General features: G+C 46.0%; 1 long non-coding RNA gene across 1 annotated transcript in view; it reads right to left on the bottom strand.

The window, feature by feature from the left end:
- The window catches only part of LOC115832135, a 52,679-nt gene that overhangs the window by 13,743 nt on the left and 22,061 nt on the right, over positions 1-16,875 (bottom strand). The window lies entirely within an intron of this gene.

Here is a 16,875-nt window from a genome sequence, read left to right on the forward strand (position 1 = left end):
ACACAAGGTGGACATCAGGCCCCAGGTGGATACCCAGTCCCCAGGTGGACATCAGGGCCCAGGGTGATAAAAGGACGTCAGACCTAAAGTGGACACCTAGGCCCCAGGTCAATACCCAGGTCCCAAGTGGACACCAGGCACTAGATGGGACATCATGCCCAAGGTAGGCATCAGGCCCCAGGTGGATATCAGAGCCCAGGCTGGCTGGAGATGTGCATGACACATCGTTAGCCCTCAATGGATCTGAGCAAGCATGGCAAGTCTCAGCATCATGACAGCAGCCCTGCTGAGGACAGGGCTCTCGCCCTTTCTGCCAGTGCCACCTGGCCTGAGCCTTCCTGTGCTTCCTGCACAGGGCAGCCCATCCAGTATGCTCACTCCACCTGCAAGGCCAGCATGGCTGAGCGCCACATCCAGGATGCCCTGCTGGAGGACCATGGCACCTACACCTGCCTGGCTGAGAATGCCTTGGGGCAGGTGTCCTGCAGCGCCCGGGTCACCGTCCATGGTAGGAGCCTCTGGGCACCTGGGTAGAAGCACCTTTCCTGCAGACACTTCTGCTTTGGAGGAAGGGCACATTTGTAGAAAATGGTATCATGAGCTAAAATCCAGGGAGCAGAGGTGCACATGGCACTACTCCACACCATTGGCAGCAGCAGGTGCCATGACAGAGGAGTGGCTGCTGCATCCTCTTAGGGACAGAGGAGAGGGTCCTTAAAAAGTGCTGCACCTGCAGGTAGGAAGTGAGGGAGATGACCTCCAGGAGTTCACAGCGACAAGGGTCTGCCATCAGAGGTGGCCTTTTCCTCACCCCCTCACTCCACTGGGGCCATGGAAAGATATGGGGGAAAGAGATGAGGGCTCCCTTAGCTCCAGAAGCTCCAGGTCTGGTCAGAAGAAAACCTCACACACTACAAAAAGACTTGGGAGGGCACTCACGTATTCCCTGAGCAGTCAGTGGCCTCACCAGTGACCCCTTACATGCTGGGGGACCCTGGGTCACAGCGTGCATATTGAGGCTTCCAGAGGGTCACAGGTTGTCCCCTTTCTGCCCCCCTTCTACTCACGGGCCCAGGCTTGTTTTTACACATCAGCAGCCTGGTCTCCAGTAATCTGATTATCATGGTCATCCATTCATCAGCCAAGCACTTAGTCCCCAGGAACTGCAGGGAGCCACAGACTCAAGACAGATCTGTCTGGGCTGTGGTATCAGCAGGCCTGGTGACAGTTCCCACGGAAGTGCTTCCTGGGTCCCGGGCTTTCAGGTAAGCCTGATCCCACCCTCACCCTGAGCCTATGCCCCCCGCTCCTGTGCATGACTGGGCCCTCTGGTGCTAGCACTGAGTGCAGCGTGACTGGAGACAAGCAGGAGAATACATCTCTCCATTCCCCAGGGCTCAGGCCTGTCAGGAACCCCTCCGTATTGTATGAGTAGCCACTGTCTGGGAGGCTGCAGGAGGAAGTTTCGCAGAAAAGGAACGGGGAAGAAACATTTGTGGCTTACTGTGTTAAATACTTTCACCTCACCCGTATTCTCTCACTGGGACCTCAGTAGCCTAGGGGACAAGGATGCTGTCCTGATTTCAGACAGAAGGCTCTGAAGTCTCAGGAAGTGAATGTAACTTGCCTAAGCACATCACACTAGTCTGCAAAGCTGGACCCTGGAGCCCACAGCCTGTGACTTTCAAGTCTGCTGTCATTCTTATGCCCTGACCTTTTTCAGAGGGCATGTCCCCTGGCCCAAAGGCAAAGACTGGCCACTGTGGGCTGGGCAATGTCGGTCCCTTAGGGATGAAGGAACTGGCACTGATGGAGAATGTGGCTGACGCTGGCCCCGTGAAGCTCTCTGCCGGGAGTGAGCATGCTCCCTGGGTGCTCTAACAGAAGAGATGCCTCAGCATGGAGTCGTTATCGGGAAACTGGTCCACCCCTTCCTTCCAGGAAACCTACACACTGGGCTCAGAGCCCAGCTCTGGCCTCTGGGAATTTGCCAGCCAGATTCTGGTTTACAAACTTACTCATTTATCCTCATAGTTCTAACTTCATGACTCCCTGGGAGCCAGGTGGGGAGCTCAGGAAATTGTGATAATGAGACTTCAGAGGAAACCTGAACTGCTCAGAGCCTTGTCTCTGAGGGCCAGGGAGCAGGACTCACCTGGGGGCTCTTCTTGGAGGCCAGCGTGGCCAACCCCAGAGTCGAGTAAGGGGCAGCAAGAGTCAGAATACTACACGTAGGGCCGCGTGGCTCAGCCCTCTGTTTTCCGATACTCCCTCCACAGCTGCAGCCAAGCACTAATCCAATGTCTGTCCTGGCTTGCCTGTGTTTAGATTGGATTAGGGTGACCCAGCTGAGCTAATAGTACCTCGGAGGTGGGAGTCCCAGGCAAAGGATCAAGAACTCTTTAGGGCCATCCTCCTGACTCCCGGGCCTGTGGGGGCTGGGGCCTGAAGGATCACCACCCATCCAAAAAAAAAAAAAAAAAAAAAAGGCACAGAGAGGTCCCAGGCAAAAACTCTGCCAAGGAAGTTTGGATTTGCTCTGAGAAGAGGCCTGCATGAGAGAACCCCCTCCCAGTGCAGGGGATGTACTGGGCTGTAAAGACCAGACAGGCTCAGATACCATAAATGGTGAACAAGGCTGAGGACGCAGCCCAGCAGCTCAGGCCCAGCAGCGTTTGGGCTCTCTCAGCACAGGATTGGAGCAGGGTGAGCCTGGCACAGCGACACCCCCTGGCACGGTGCCCTGAGACACTCAGGAGGTTCGGGGCTGCTCCCTGCACTGTCCTCTGCCGTGGAGTTTTTCTGACTTGATTGGTAGCCCCGTTGACTCTGGGTCCTCGGGGGGCAGCATGGGCTGGGGGAGATGATCACAGTGGAGGTGTTTGTTCCCTCCTGCACTGATGGCTGCTTCACCTCTCCCTTAGCTGCCCAGGACCAGCCCTCTCTTGCCCTTAGTGTGGCACTGGGCCACGGTGGGGAGCACGGATGTGGAGCCAGCGGCCTGGGTGTGAGTCCTGCTCTGCCACTTACTAGCCCTGCAGCCTGGCGTTAGTTAGCATTCCAGACCTCACCCTCCTTTTGTGTGAAATGGAGATGCTGACAGTCGCGGTACTGTGAGGATTAAGTGAATGAATGAGCAAAGTATCCCCAGGGCATAGGATAGCACATACCCTCCATAGGTATGTGCTGTGATTATGATTGTCCAGCAGAGCCCACCTTTAAACAAGATACAATCCTTACAAATGCCAAGACTGAGGAGGGGTTTTCCCAAAGGATCCACTTTGCTACAGTATTGTTTGTTTGTTTGACCAGGGGAAGAGACCATCAGAGAATCAGAGGAGGGAGGTGTCCAGCCAGACAGACCCCATAGACACACGCGCCTGCTTCCAAGGGCTCTGGTCACAAGGTGGCGCCATGTGGCAACACGTGTCCCTCCAGTTGTCTTCTCTCGAGGGTGGTTGAGGGGCAGCTCCGCTGGAAGCAAGCTTATTCTAAGAGCTCTTATTCTAAGAGCTCAGCAGATACTGTGCCAAAGGCCAGACGCAGGGGCTCTTTCTCACCTCTCACCTTATGCCGATATTTTGCGATCATCGAGATTGCTGGTGCAGCCCTCAGACACGATTTCTGCGGCCAGCCCTTCATGCTTTCTCTGCCTCCCCTCCTCAGTGACTCTCTTCTTCTCCAAATCCTGGAAACTCCCACAAATGTCACTTTCTCTGGGAAGCCTACCCTAATCACCCCAGAATGCGTTCCCTGAACACCGTGTGCTTCTAGTATTACACTTACTTATCAACAAGTCTTTACTGCACGCCTATATTGATCAGTGCCAGGCATTGTTCTGGGGAAACTGCAGTAGGCAGGACAGCTGAGGGCCCTGCCTGCAGGGTGCTTACATTCTGATGGGGATGCCGGTAGCAATCAGCATCTGGCCTCATTTCAAATGCTGGCACGTGCTGTTAAGAACATGAGCAGGTCACAAAGGAGTAATTATAAAGAGAAAAAGCCAGTGAGCGGGTGCGTGAATCGAGGAGGGTGAGAGGGTGCATCTTTAGTGCTGTGAGGAAGCCTCAGAGGTGTCCATGGCCTGGGGAAAGAGAGCTCCAGGCGGGCAGCACAGCAAGTGCAAGGCCCTGAGTCAGGAGCAAGGTTGGCCCATTCAAGGAGCAGCAAGACAGCAGCCTCTGTGGCTGCAGCAAAGTAGACAGGGCAGTGTGATAGAAAGTGAGTTCAGAAGGCGGGCGCACACCATGCTGGGCCTCTGGAGGTGAGGAGGAAACAATTTACTCCGTGAAAATTCACTTTCATTTTACTCTACTTGCTTAATTATCTTCCTCTCCAGACTGTAAACTCCCTGCAGGGAGGGACAACATCGTACTCTGTGTAGAGCCAGGCCTGCCATGGGAGCATGCATTCCCTGAATGGATGAGAGCACAGAGGTTGCCGAACCTCCCCTGCAGTGCAAGGAGGCATTCCCTAGAATTTCTCGCTTTTTTGGGGGCTCAGTGCCCATTAGGGTGTGCAGGAAATCTGCAAATTACCTTCAAGAGTCCCTCAACACGGCTGGGTGCAGTGGCTCACGCCTGTAATCCCAGCACTTTGGGAGGCCAAGGTGGGTGGATCGCTTGAGTCTAGGAGTTCGAGACCACCTTGGGCAACATGGCGACACACCATCTCCACAACAAACACAAAACTTAGCCAGGTGTGGTGGCCCATGCCTCTAGTCCCAGCTACTCAGGAGGCTGAGGCGGGAGGATTGCTTGAGCCTGCGAGGTCGAGACTGCAGTCACAGTGAGCCGTGATCACACCACTGGACTCCAGCCTGGATGACAGAGCAAGACCCTGTCTCAAAAAAAAAAAAAAAAAAAAAAGAGTCCCTCAACAAATATTCCTTCTTTCCCCAACACAGGCTAGGGAAAAAAAATTCCCCTATAGTTAACCAAGCAATGAATGTCTTTCCTCCTGACCCAGGATGAGTCTAAAAGATGATTAATTCAAATTCCTGCAGAGCCCAGGAAGATCTGAAATACAGTATATATATCATGGTGTTTGGACTGAGTCATTGCTGGGGGCTTCTTTGGACTAGAATATTTTGAGTTTATTTCCCCCTGGAGTATCTCTGTCAAGGCTAAAATTCTTAAGTGTCTAGATTTATTAATAGCCTGCTAGTTGTGCCCATTTTGACATAGTTTCTCAGCCTAATGGTTTGTTGATTTAACTGAAGGCCTGGTGGGCCTGTTTAAGGCATCTAAGGACATCAAATGTGGGTAAGTTAGAAAGATAAAAAGATGATCTCTGGAATAGATAATAAAATATAACAAGCATATTTATTAGAGTATTTGTTTTGAGGCAGAGCTTCTAATGAAGACAACAGGCATCAGTGAAGTCAGCGTCTGCTTGGCAATGAGCAGAGGCACAGTTTGTTTTCAGATTAATACCAGGCACTCTGCAGGGCAGCCTGGAGCCACCTCCTTTGTCTTCCCTGGTTATGCACAGGTACTTTGGACACTATACAATCTGTCCAGTTGACATAAGGTACGGACCCTGACCTCCTTAAGCTTAAAAACACTGAAAACTTCTTAAATACTTAAATTGGCTACAGAAAAATATATTAAAGAATAAATACCAGTTTTAAATTGCCTTTTTTATATATATTAAAAAGCTTAGTTTATTCAAAACATCTATCCATAAGCCTTTAAACTCTAAGAAGGTGTACACAAATAGTGTGTACACCTACTGTGATATTAAAAGTTATATCTCCATAGGGTATTGCGAATAACATCACAGTGAGTGTACACCCACTGTGATATTTGAAGTAATATCTCCCTAAGATATGACAAAAAATATCAAAGTGTGGACCCCGTCTGTGACATCAAAAGTAACATCTCTGTGGATATTCCGAATAATATCACAGGGTGTACACAGCCTGTGACATTAGGAGTAGCATTCCCATAAGATATTCTGAGTAATATCACAGGGTGTACACCCCATGTGACATTAAGAGTAACATCTTCTTAGGATGTTACGAACGACATCACAGGGGGTACACCCCCTGTGACTTTTAAAGTAACATCCCCCTAGAATATTACGAATAATATCATGGGTGTACACCCCGAGTGACATTAGGAGTAACATCTCCCTAGGATATTACGAAGAATATCACTGGGTGTACACCCTCTGCCATATTAGGAGTAACATTCTTCTAGGACGTTATGAATAATATCACAAGGTGTACACACACTGTGATATTCGGAGAGATATCTCCCTAGGATATAAGGTGTACACCCACTGTGATATTAGAAGCAATATCTAAATATGATAGTATGAGACATATCAAAGGGAGTACACTCTCTGTGATAATAGATGTAATGTTTACCATGGATATTACAAATAATATCATGGGTTGTACACACATGAGGTGTACCCACTGCGGTATTATTTGTACTGTCTTAGAGAGATATAACTCTCTAACATAACACAGAGAGTGATAACTCTGTAATATCTCTGAGATACTACAAATAACATCACAGTGAGTGTACACCCACCGTGAGATTTACAGTAATATCTCCCTATAAGACTACAAATAGTATCGAAGGGTGTACACCCCCTGTGACCTCAGGAGTAACATCCTTCTGGATATCGGGGATAATATCATAAGGCATACCCATGCTGTGACATTTTGTACACCCTTTGTGACATTAAAAGTCATCATCCCTCTAGTATACTATGAATAATATCAAAGGCGGTTGACGCACACGGTGTGCACACCCTGTTACATTAGGCGTAATCTTTTTCTGTGATTTACAAATAATATCACAGAAGGTGTACACTCATGGTGGACGCTCCAGGTGACATTAGGAGCAACATCTCCCCAAGAGTTTAGAAATAATATTACCAGGGTTGCATACACATGGTGTACTCTCCCTGTGACATTAGCAGCAACATTCCCCTAGAATATTATGAAAAACATCAGAGGGGAAGTACACATATAATGTACGCATCATGTAAAATTAGGAGTAGCATCTCCCTACGATGTTATGAACAATATCACAGAATGTGTACACACATGGCGTATACCCCATGTGATGTTAAGAGTTACATCCTTCTAGTATGTTAGGAATAATACCACAAAGGTGTTCGCACATGGTTAACACCATATGGAATATTAGGATTAACATCCCTCCAGAATATTACAAACAACATCATGGGGGCTGTGCACACATGGTGCACATGCCCTGTGGCATTAGGAGTACATTTTCCTGACACATTACGAGTAATATCACAGAGTGTACACCTTCTGTGACATTTGGAGTACCGTCCCCTGGGATAGTACGAATAATATCACAGGGTGTACATCCCCTGTGACCTGAGGAGTAACATCTTTCTAGGATATTGTGAATAATATCACAAGACGCACAGCCCCTGTGACACGAGGAGTAACATCCACCTAGGATATGATGAATAATATCACAGGGAGTACACCCCGTGTGACAGCAGGAGTAACCTCTCCTGAGGATATAAGGAACAAATACAGAGGATGCACACGTCTTGTGACATTAGCAGTAACATCCATTTAGGATATTACGAATATTATCACAGTGTGAATACCCCCTGTGATACTAGGAGTAACATCCCCCTACAATACTGGGAACCATATCATATGGTGTACACCCCCTGTGACATTAGAGGGAACATTTCCTTAGGATATGATGAATAATATTACAAGGTGTACAGCCCCTGCGATATTAGGAGTAACACTTCCATAAAATATTAGGAATAATATCACTGTTTGTACACCACAGCTGACATTAGGAGTAGCGAACCCCAAAACTATTATGAATAACTTTACAGAATGTACACCCTCTGTGACATTAGGAGTAACATCTTTCTAAAATATTACGTATAATATCGCAAAATGTACACCCCCTGTGACATTAGAAGTCACATCGCCCGAGGATCTAAGAAATAATAGCAGATCGGGTACCTGCATTGTGACATCCGTAGTAACATCCCTTTAGGGTATTACGAGTATTATCAGAGTGTGAACACCTTCCGTGACATTAGGAGTAACATCACCCTACAATATTGGGAATAATACCACACGGTGTACACCACCTGTGACACCAGTGCTAACATTTCTTTAGGATATTACGAATAATATGACAGGGTGCACAGCCCCTGTGATATTAGGAGTAACATATCCAAAAAAACTTTACAAATAATATCACGGTTTGTACACCACATGTGACGTTAGGAGTAACATCCCCCGAAACGATTATGAATAACTTCACAGATTGTACACCCTCTGTGATATTAGGAGTTAACACCTTTCTAGAATGTGAAGAATAACATCACAGGATGCACATGAGGAGTAACATCACTCTGGGATATTAAGAATGATATAACAAAGTGTACACAATTTGTATGGGAGGAGTAACATCCCCCTGGGATACTACGAATCATAGCACCGAAAGCACACCCCCTGAGACAATAGGAGTAACATTCCCTTAGGATATTACAAATAATATCACAAGGTGTACACGCATTGTGACATTAGTAACAATATCCAGCTAGTAGATTGTGAATAATATCACAGCGTGCACACATTTGCGACATTAGGAGTAACATCCCCCTAGAATATTGCAAATAATATCACAGGGTGTACACACCCTGCGACTTTAGGGTAATCATGCCCCTGGATGAGTAGAAATAATTTCACAGGATGTTAAACCCCTGTGACAATAGGAATAATATACTTCTATGATATGACGAATAATATCACAGTGTGTACACCCACAGTGATATTAAAAGTTATACCTCCCTCAGATATTGTGAATAACATCACAGGATGTACACCATGTGTGCACACCCCCTGTGATTTTTAAAATAATATCTCCTTAGGATATTGCGAATAATATCAAGGGGTGTACACACCCTATGACATTAAGATAACATCCCTTTAGGATATTTGAAATAATATCCCAGGGTGTACACCCCATGTGACATTACGAGTAACACCTTCCTAGGATATTACAAATAAGATCCCAGGGTTGACACCCCCTGTGATTTTAAAAGTAAAATCCCCCTAGAATAGTACTAATAATAGCACAGGGTGTACACCGCTGTGACGTTAGGAGTAACATCCTCCCAGGATATTACCAATAATATCAGAAGGTGTACACACACGGTGACATTAGTAGTAATATCCTGCTAGTATATTGTGAATACTATCACAAGGTATACACATCTGCTCTGGGCCCTGGGCCCCCTCACTCCCTGCTCACCCAGGCCCCTTCCTCTGGTGCCCACATGGGACCTCCATCCCAGAAGCGCAGGGGTTATTTTTCTGATTAAAGAAAATAAAAAGTGCCATGGCATTATTTTTCATAACAAAAAAATTAGAGTTATAAATAAATAAGCACAATTTGCAAACCATTTGATTGCATCCCTGTACTTTACCAAGATTCCCTAAGGAGGTACTTACACCCCTTTTTTTTTTTTTTTTTTTTTTGGAGACAGAGTCTCGCTCTTTCACCCAGGCTGGAGTGCAGTGGCGCAATCTCGGCTCACTGCAGGCTCCGCCCCCCGGGATTTGCACCATTCTCCTGCATCAGCCTCCCGCGTAGCTGGGACTACAGGCGCCCGCCACCTCGCCCGGCTAATTTTTTGTATTTTTAGTAGAGACAGGGTTTCACCATGTTAGCCAGGATGGTCTTGATCTCCTGACCTCGTGATCCGCCCGCCTCGGCCTCCCAAAGTGCTGGGATTACAGGCGTGAGCCACCGCGCCCGGCCCCTTACACCATTGTTTACATCATTAAATATTTAAATAAAACTAATTGAAGTGAGTCATGGGACAGAAAGGCATTTATGAAGCACATGTTTGATGCAGCAGCAGGCTTTAGACGTAGGGAGCACATAGAATATTTGCTCCCTGCAGACGAGGCATAGCATAACGCAGCAAGGGGCTTTGAAGGGAGGGAATACAGGTTTCAAGGAAGGAAGCCAGTAGAGAAATCCCCAGTTTTACTTAGAGTCCTTCATGCAGCATTTTATTATAATTTTCATTGTTAAACTTTGATTGAGCACAACACTATGTGAAGAGAGTGGAAATGTTGTATTAAATAGCCCTGACCCACAGGAGTTTGCAACATGGTTAGAAACCATGAAAATACTGAATATAAGTGGATCACAGCAATAACAAGGCATACATGCTGAATGACAGGAGTGGTCCCAACTGTAAGTTTTGTATGAGAGCCAAGAGAAGAGAAAACCCTCAAGTGACCGAGCATCATTGAGGATCCAGCAGGAAGCAGATGGCATACTCGAGAGAGTTTAACTAAGGAAATATTTACTGAAGAATGGGCAGAGTTGAGTAAATTAATCACAGTGGTGAACTTAGGGACTAGCAATTGTGGGAAGCCATTACCACCCCTAGACCTGAAAGGGCAAGGGAGGAAATGATGTTATTGGAGCCAATGAGAACTGATTTCATGGAAAATGGGGTGCTAGACAGTAGCTGAGGCTACGGAGGCAAGGCAAGAAGCTCAGTTTGGGAGCTGAGAAATAAGTACCCAATGTCTGATCACCTGCTGATACCTCCAATAGGCCAAATCCAACCAGCTACTAGACAGCAAGGAAGCCAAGGAGATACAATTCTGGTGCAGACACCAGGTTAGAGAAGACTACAGAGTGGACCTAGCAGGACAAATGGAGACTAGCCCAGCACTCAGACTGGAGGGCTTGCTATCCAGCAAGGCTTTAAGAGAAAGGGAAGATATATTGTCATAGAAAAGGAAGGGGGAGATCATCTTAAGCAGAAGTAGACATGTGCATATAGGAAATGGGGTATAATTTTTTTCCAGTGAGGAGGCAATATGCGCACAGTGCATTTTCTTAAGAACATTCAGGAAACTTAGAGGAATTGACATAGGTCAGTTTCTTTATCCCAGCACAACTGACATTTGGGGTAGGATAATTATTTGTTTGGGGGACTGTCCTCTCCTTTGTAGGATGTTTAGCAGCAGCCCTGGCTCCTACCCTCTATATGCTAACAGCAGCCCACTCCCACTTGTGATAACCAAAAATGTCATCACTCATTGCCAAATGTACCCTAGAAATGCAAAACTACCCCCAAGTTGAGAACCACTGGGAGAGGAAACGGAGGAGACCATGATCAGAAAATCATTGAAACACAGGGTGAATGTAAGATGCTAAGGGCTTAGATCAATGTGGAGCAGTGAGACTGGCAAGAAATGGACAAAGGCACAGTGCCTGTAGGTGAGAAGCATATGGGCTGTGTGAGGAGAGGCAGAGTGGAGTGGCTAAGGGTGATTCTTAGGTTTGTAGTGGGATAAGAGGGAGGAGGATGTCTCCACTGACAACACTATGAATGTCTGAGGTTGGCCTTGGGGAAGATGATGTGCCCTTTGTGAACTTGTTTGAATGAGGTCCAGGACATTTGGACAAGGGATTGAGTTGAGCAGGGAGGTTGAGATTTTAGGTGTAGATTTGAGTCATCCACGCAGACAGCTAGCTGGCAAACTTGTATTGGTAGAAGGATAGTAGTTCTCATGAAGGGAAGATAGAAAACCAAGTACTGAAATTTTGTTATTGTTGTTTTTGGTGATGGTGGGCAGCAAGGAGTGTTGTGGATATTTAGAAGATGAATAATGTGGGATAGAAATAGAAGGCTCTGGGGGCAGGAAAACCGGGCAGTTTTCTGAGGGGTGAGAGTAGGCTGAAGTTCAGCTCCTACTCTACTTGTCAGGCCATATGCCCAAGGGGCTATGTCTGCCCCCTTCTAATGTATGCAAAGGTGCCATAGAGGCTAGGGCAGTCCTGAGGAGAATCAGGGCAGCCACAGAAGACACAGGTGTCAAGAAGGGAGGAACCTTGTCCACACAACTCACCCCACCTCCCAGTGGTAAAATTCTCCTTTTTCCCCTCAATCACTCAAGTCCTTAAAGAAGTAGACTTTGATTAGGTAGACATTTTCATTTATGTGGAATTTTGTGGTTTGTTTCTCATAACTGAATGGTTATAGGAGGTGTTGCTCTTCTAGGTTCTGGAAAAAGACTACACACAGAGGTAGCAGGAAGAGGAGGGGATCCAGAAACACAATGAGTAGCTGTGCTTGTCGTCTCAATGGTTCCAACTCTGAAGAGAGATGACGAACCTTCCCATCATTTTCTCTCACAAAGGGGCATATTGTGGTAGGCAGGATTCTAAGATGGCCTCCAACATTTCCACCCTCTGGTGTACGTGCCCTGTATAATCTCATCATCCCTGTAAGTGTGGGTGAGACCTGTGAATATGAGGAGATATCATTCCTGTGATTAATATTATGTGGCAAAAGATAACTTTCAGATATAATTAAGGTCCCTAATCAGTTGACTTTGAGTTAGTCAAAAGGGTGGATCTGACCTAATCATCATCAGGTGAGCCTTAAAAAACAGACAAAAGAAACAACAACAGATGCCTCTGCTGGCCTGGAAGAAAGCAAACATCAATAAACTGCCATTCTGGGGCCATGGAACTGCGATGTGAAAGTGGCTTCTAGAAGCTGAGAGCAATCCCTGGCCAAAATCCAGCAAGAAAACAGGGACTTCAGTCCTACATCCCCAAGGAACTGAATTTTGTCAACAACCAATAAATATGGAAGGGGACCCTTAAGGCTCATATGAAAGTACAGCCCTAGCCAACACTTGGATTTTAGCTGGGCAAGACCCTTAGCAGACTTAGCAGAGGACCCAGCTAATCTACCCAGACTCCTGCCCTGTGGAAACTGAGATCATAAATCTGTCTTGTTTTAAGCTGCTAAGTATGTGGTAATTTGCAATGCAGCAAAAGAAAACAAATGTATATGTGAAAGGAGTTTATATACACAGGGTTGATTGGCTCCACAGGGAGTCTAACAACCACGCCCCACAGCTAAATCACAGAATTGTGCTGAACCTGAGCCAAGGTCCTAAGTATGGTGTACCCATCATCACTGCTCAGCCCCAGCCTCACCATGATCCAAGCAGTAGGTGGAACAGGGTCACTCTCGTTTCCTCCTATGAAATGGCACACTTAAGATCTGGGGAAGGTGAGCCACAATATAAGCCACACAGGATAGGGAGAACTGATTTTCTGAGCTCATAGCTAGTATGAGACAGTTGATATTTATTATAAGGCTGAGATGGTAGAGAAGACCATCAGGATTCCCACTCTCTGGTGCCAGACCTATGGTTACCTGGCCAAATAGAACTTTAGTCCCTAAGATACTGAACATGGCAAAGCTGAATGGACACTGAAGTATCATTTTTCAGAAGGGCCTCTTAGAAGAAGGAAGGAAGGGGAAGCAAGGTGGAAGGAGAGAAAAAAAGGAGAATTTAATTCAGTAAACAAATATTTATGGTACCCATTATGTGCACAGTTCTGTTCGAGGCTCCCAAAACACAGCGTTGACTAAAACAAACAGAATCCCATGCACTCCGGTGAAAAAATATAGAGAAATCAATAAAACAAAACTTCAAAAATACATAGTATGTAATGATTGTAAAGCAAGGGAGGAGTTGGAAGGGATATTGGTGCTCAACTTAAAAGAGTCAGATAAGACTCCCTTAGAAGGTCACATTTGGATACAAAACCGAAGGCGCTAAGGAATGAACCCTGTGGATACCTGAGGAAATCATGTTCCAGGCAGACGAAATGCAAGTGCACAAGTCTTGAGGCAGGAGAGGGTCTGGCCTTTCTGAGGGATAATAAGATGGCCAGCATGGCTGGCGGGAAGTGAGGAAGGAGAAAAGAGAAAATGATGGGTTCAGAGAGTTTAAGGGCCTGTGGGTTACTTTGACTTTTACTTGCACAAGGTGGGAGCCACTGAGGGTTCTAAACAGAGGAATGACATGATCAGTCTTAGGTTTTCAGTAATTTGATGGGGCACCTGTGATGAGAGCAGACCATCGGAAGGAAGGGCGGGAACAGGGAGATGGGTTAGGAAGCCATTGTAGTGTTCCGGGTAAGAGATGAGGTTTGCTTGGACCAAGGTGATGGAAGTGGAGAGAAGTGCTCCAATTCTGAATGACTTATGGAGATACAGCCAATAGCATTCGCTCTGATTGGATTTAAGATGTGAGAGAAAAAGCAGCCAAGGATAATGCCAAGGTTTTTGGCCTGAGCAACTGGAATTTACAGTTGCTATATTCTGCTACGAGGAAGCCTGGAGGAGCTGGTTTGGAGAGGAATCTTGGAGTGCAGTTGGGGTGTATTAAGTCTGAGAAGCCTATTAGACACCCAGTGGTGCAGAGTTAACAGTTGGGTGTTCTACTGTGGTGTTTAGGGAAGGATTAGGGCTGAAGACATAAATGTAATTTCCAAAACATGAAACTGGATGAGATAAAAAAGAGAGTGCATGTAGATAGAGAAGTCCAAGTGTAAATCCTGGGGCACTCCAAGATTAAAGTGCCAGGGAGAGGAGGAAGAACAAGCAAAAGAACAGCCAATGAGGAAGGAGAAAAACCAAGAGTGTGATGTCCTGGAATCCAAGGAAAGAAAGTGTTTCAATCATGTGAAAGTGATCAACAGGGTCCAGTGCTGCTGATAGGTTGAGCCGAGGCTGAGAGATGATGTTGGATTTAACAGCATGTCACTGGGGACCTTGACACAAGTCATTTCAGTGGAGTGATGGGAATGAAAGCCTGGTTCAAGTAGATTAAAAAGAGATTTGGAAGAGAGAAATTAGCGGTGGCAGGTATGGGCAACTCTTTAAAGAACTTGGCAATAAAGGGAAGCAGAGAAATGGGTGAAAGCTGAAGAGGAAAATGATGGGAGAAATTAGAGTATGTTTGTATATTGATGGGAATTATCTAGTAGAACAAGGGAAATGATGAGAAAGGATATAGTCAATATTCATTTGTACAAGAAAATAGCAGAAAACAATGTAACCTACTTTATAAAAGATTTTATATAATAAAAGTTTTTATTGTAATATTTAAGACAGATTTTTTTACTGAAACATAATAAACACCCATGAACCCACCATCCACCCCAAGAGCTAGACCACTACCGGTAACATCTATGTGCTCCTCCCTCTCTACTCTTACCTCTGTTTTAGAAGAAAGCAACTTTCCTGAATTGTGTTATTATCATTTCCCTGTAAAATTATACTCTCTTGACTGTATCCTGTTATTTATTGACTGATAGATCAAGGCTAATCTAACCTATGCCTCTCAACCTGGCTTCCCACAGACAGACATCAAACCACCTCAGTCAGACAGTCCCATGAAATTCCTCCCTTGTGTTTAACCTGCTACTCTAAAATTCTATTTTATTTCATCTTCCATCTCCAGCTGTTAGTGCTTTGCCTGAAAAACCTCTTCTTCTGCACAAAGATCACTATTATTCATTCCTGTCAGTATTATTTACTCAGCATGAAAGCAAGAAGAGATTGGCACACCTTCATCTCATGTGCATACAACAGAACAGACCCCAGTGGCCACAGCATTCTTGTTATCCTGGAAGATGCACCTGCAGCCCTCAAGCCTCCAGCCTCCCCCTCCCATCCTAAGGCATACTCTGTTGGTCAGGTGCCTGTACCAACACCTGGTAGCCCCTCCACAGAAGCCTCAGAAAGGTAGGTGATAGCTAGTGACTAGATTTCTTTCATCCCCAGACCTTGCCCTGTGGGCAGTGGCCATCCCCAGACTATTCAGGATTCTCCAGGTGTGCAAGGACCTGCAGGATTTTGACAAATGCCAGCAGAGTGGCCTCTTTACAAATGGATGACGACAGGCTGTGAAAAGCTTTCTGCATGCATAAGCCAAAAATTTGGTTCCCCCACTTGTTCACTGATGCTTAAAATTGCTTTAAGGAGAGACAAAGGCTTTCATCTCACAACCAGAGAAAGCTCTGAAGACTCTGGGTGAACTAATTGATTTAGACTAATACACACTGTAGTATAAATGGACTGAAGGATTACATGATGCAATGGGCAGCTGTCAAATGGGTGTGAAGTGACACGGGGCGTAGCAGAGAAAGAAGGGGCTTTTCTTGCCTCCTTGGGTGCTTAAAAAGAACAGTCTTGAGGCCAGGTGCAGTGGCTCACACCTGTAATCCCAGTGCTTTGGGTGACCAAGGGGGGTGGATCACTTGAGCCCAGGGGTTCAAGACCAGCCTGGGCAACATGGCAAAACCCCGTTTATAAAAATATAAAAATTAGCCTGGTGTGGTGGCACACACCTGTAGTGGGAGGCTGAGGTGGGAGGATTGCTTAGACCTAGGAGATTAAGGCTGCAGTGAGTCATGATTACCCCATTGCATTCCAACCTGGGCAACAGAGTGAGACTCTGTCTCAAAACAAAGCAAAGCAAAACAAAACAAAACAAAAACAACAGTCTTGAAATCAGAAGACCTGGAGTAAAGTTGGGCTCTGGGCCCTGCTGCCAGCTGTTCGATCACAGACAAAATTACTCGAAGCCTTGAGCCTGTTTTTTATTTCTAAAACGAAGGTAATATCTACCTTCAGAGTTTACTGTGAAACTTTGATGTCATCATGTTTGTAAAAGTGCCCTGGCACAGTGACCACATTCTACCCAGTAAATATTTTCTATCTTTCTCTTGATTTTCTATCTTTGCTTTGCTTTGTTTCTCCGTTGTCCCCAGGCATCTCAGGCTCTGTTTCTATCCACTCCATCCCCCTTTCTTAGCATTATAAGGTCAAGAGTGAGGAATCTGGGACCACGCAACCCAGATTCAGATCCTGACTCTGTCACTTGCTGACCATCATCTTGGACAAGTTTAACCTCTCTGTGCTCAGTTCCCTCATCTGTAAAAATGGGGATAACAATAGTACTTGCCTCATGGGGTGACAGTAAGGATGAAATGAGTTCATGTG

This window comes from Nomascus leucogenys, chromosome 21 (assembly GCF_006542625.1).
Source record: "Nomascus leucogenys isolate Asia chromosome 21, Asia_NLE_v1, whole genome shotgun sequence".
Taxonomy (NCBI): Eukaryota; Metazoa; Chordata; class Mammalia; order Primates; family Hylobatidae; genus Nomascus; species Nomascus leucogenys.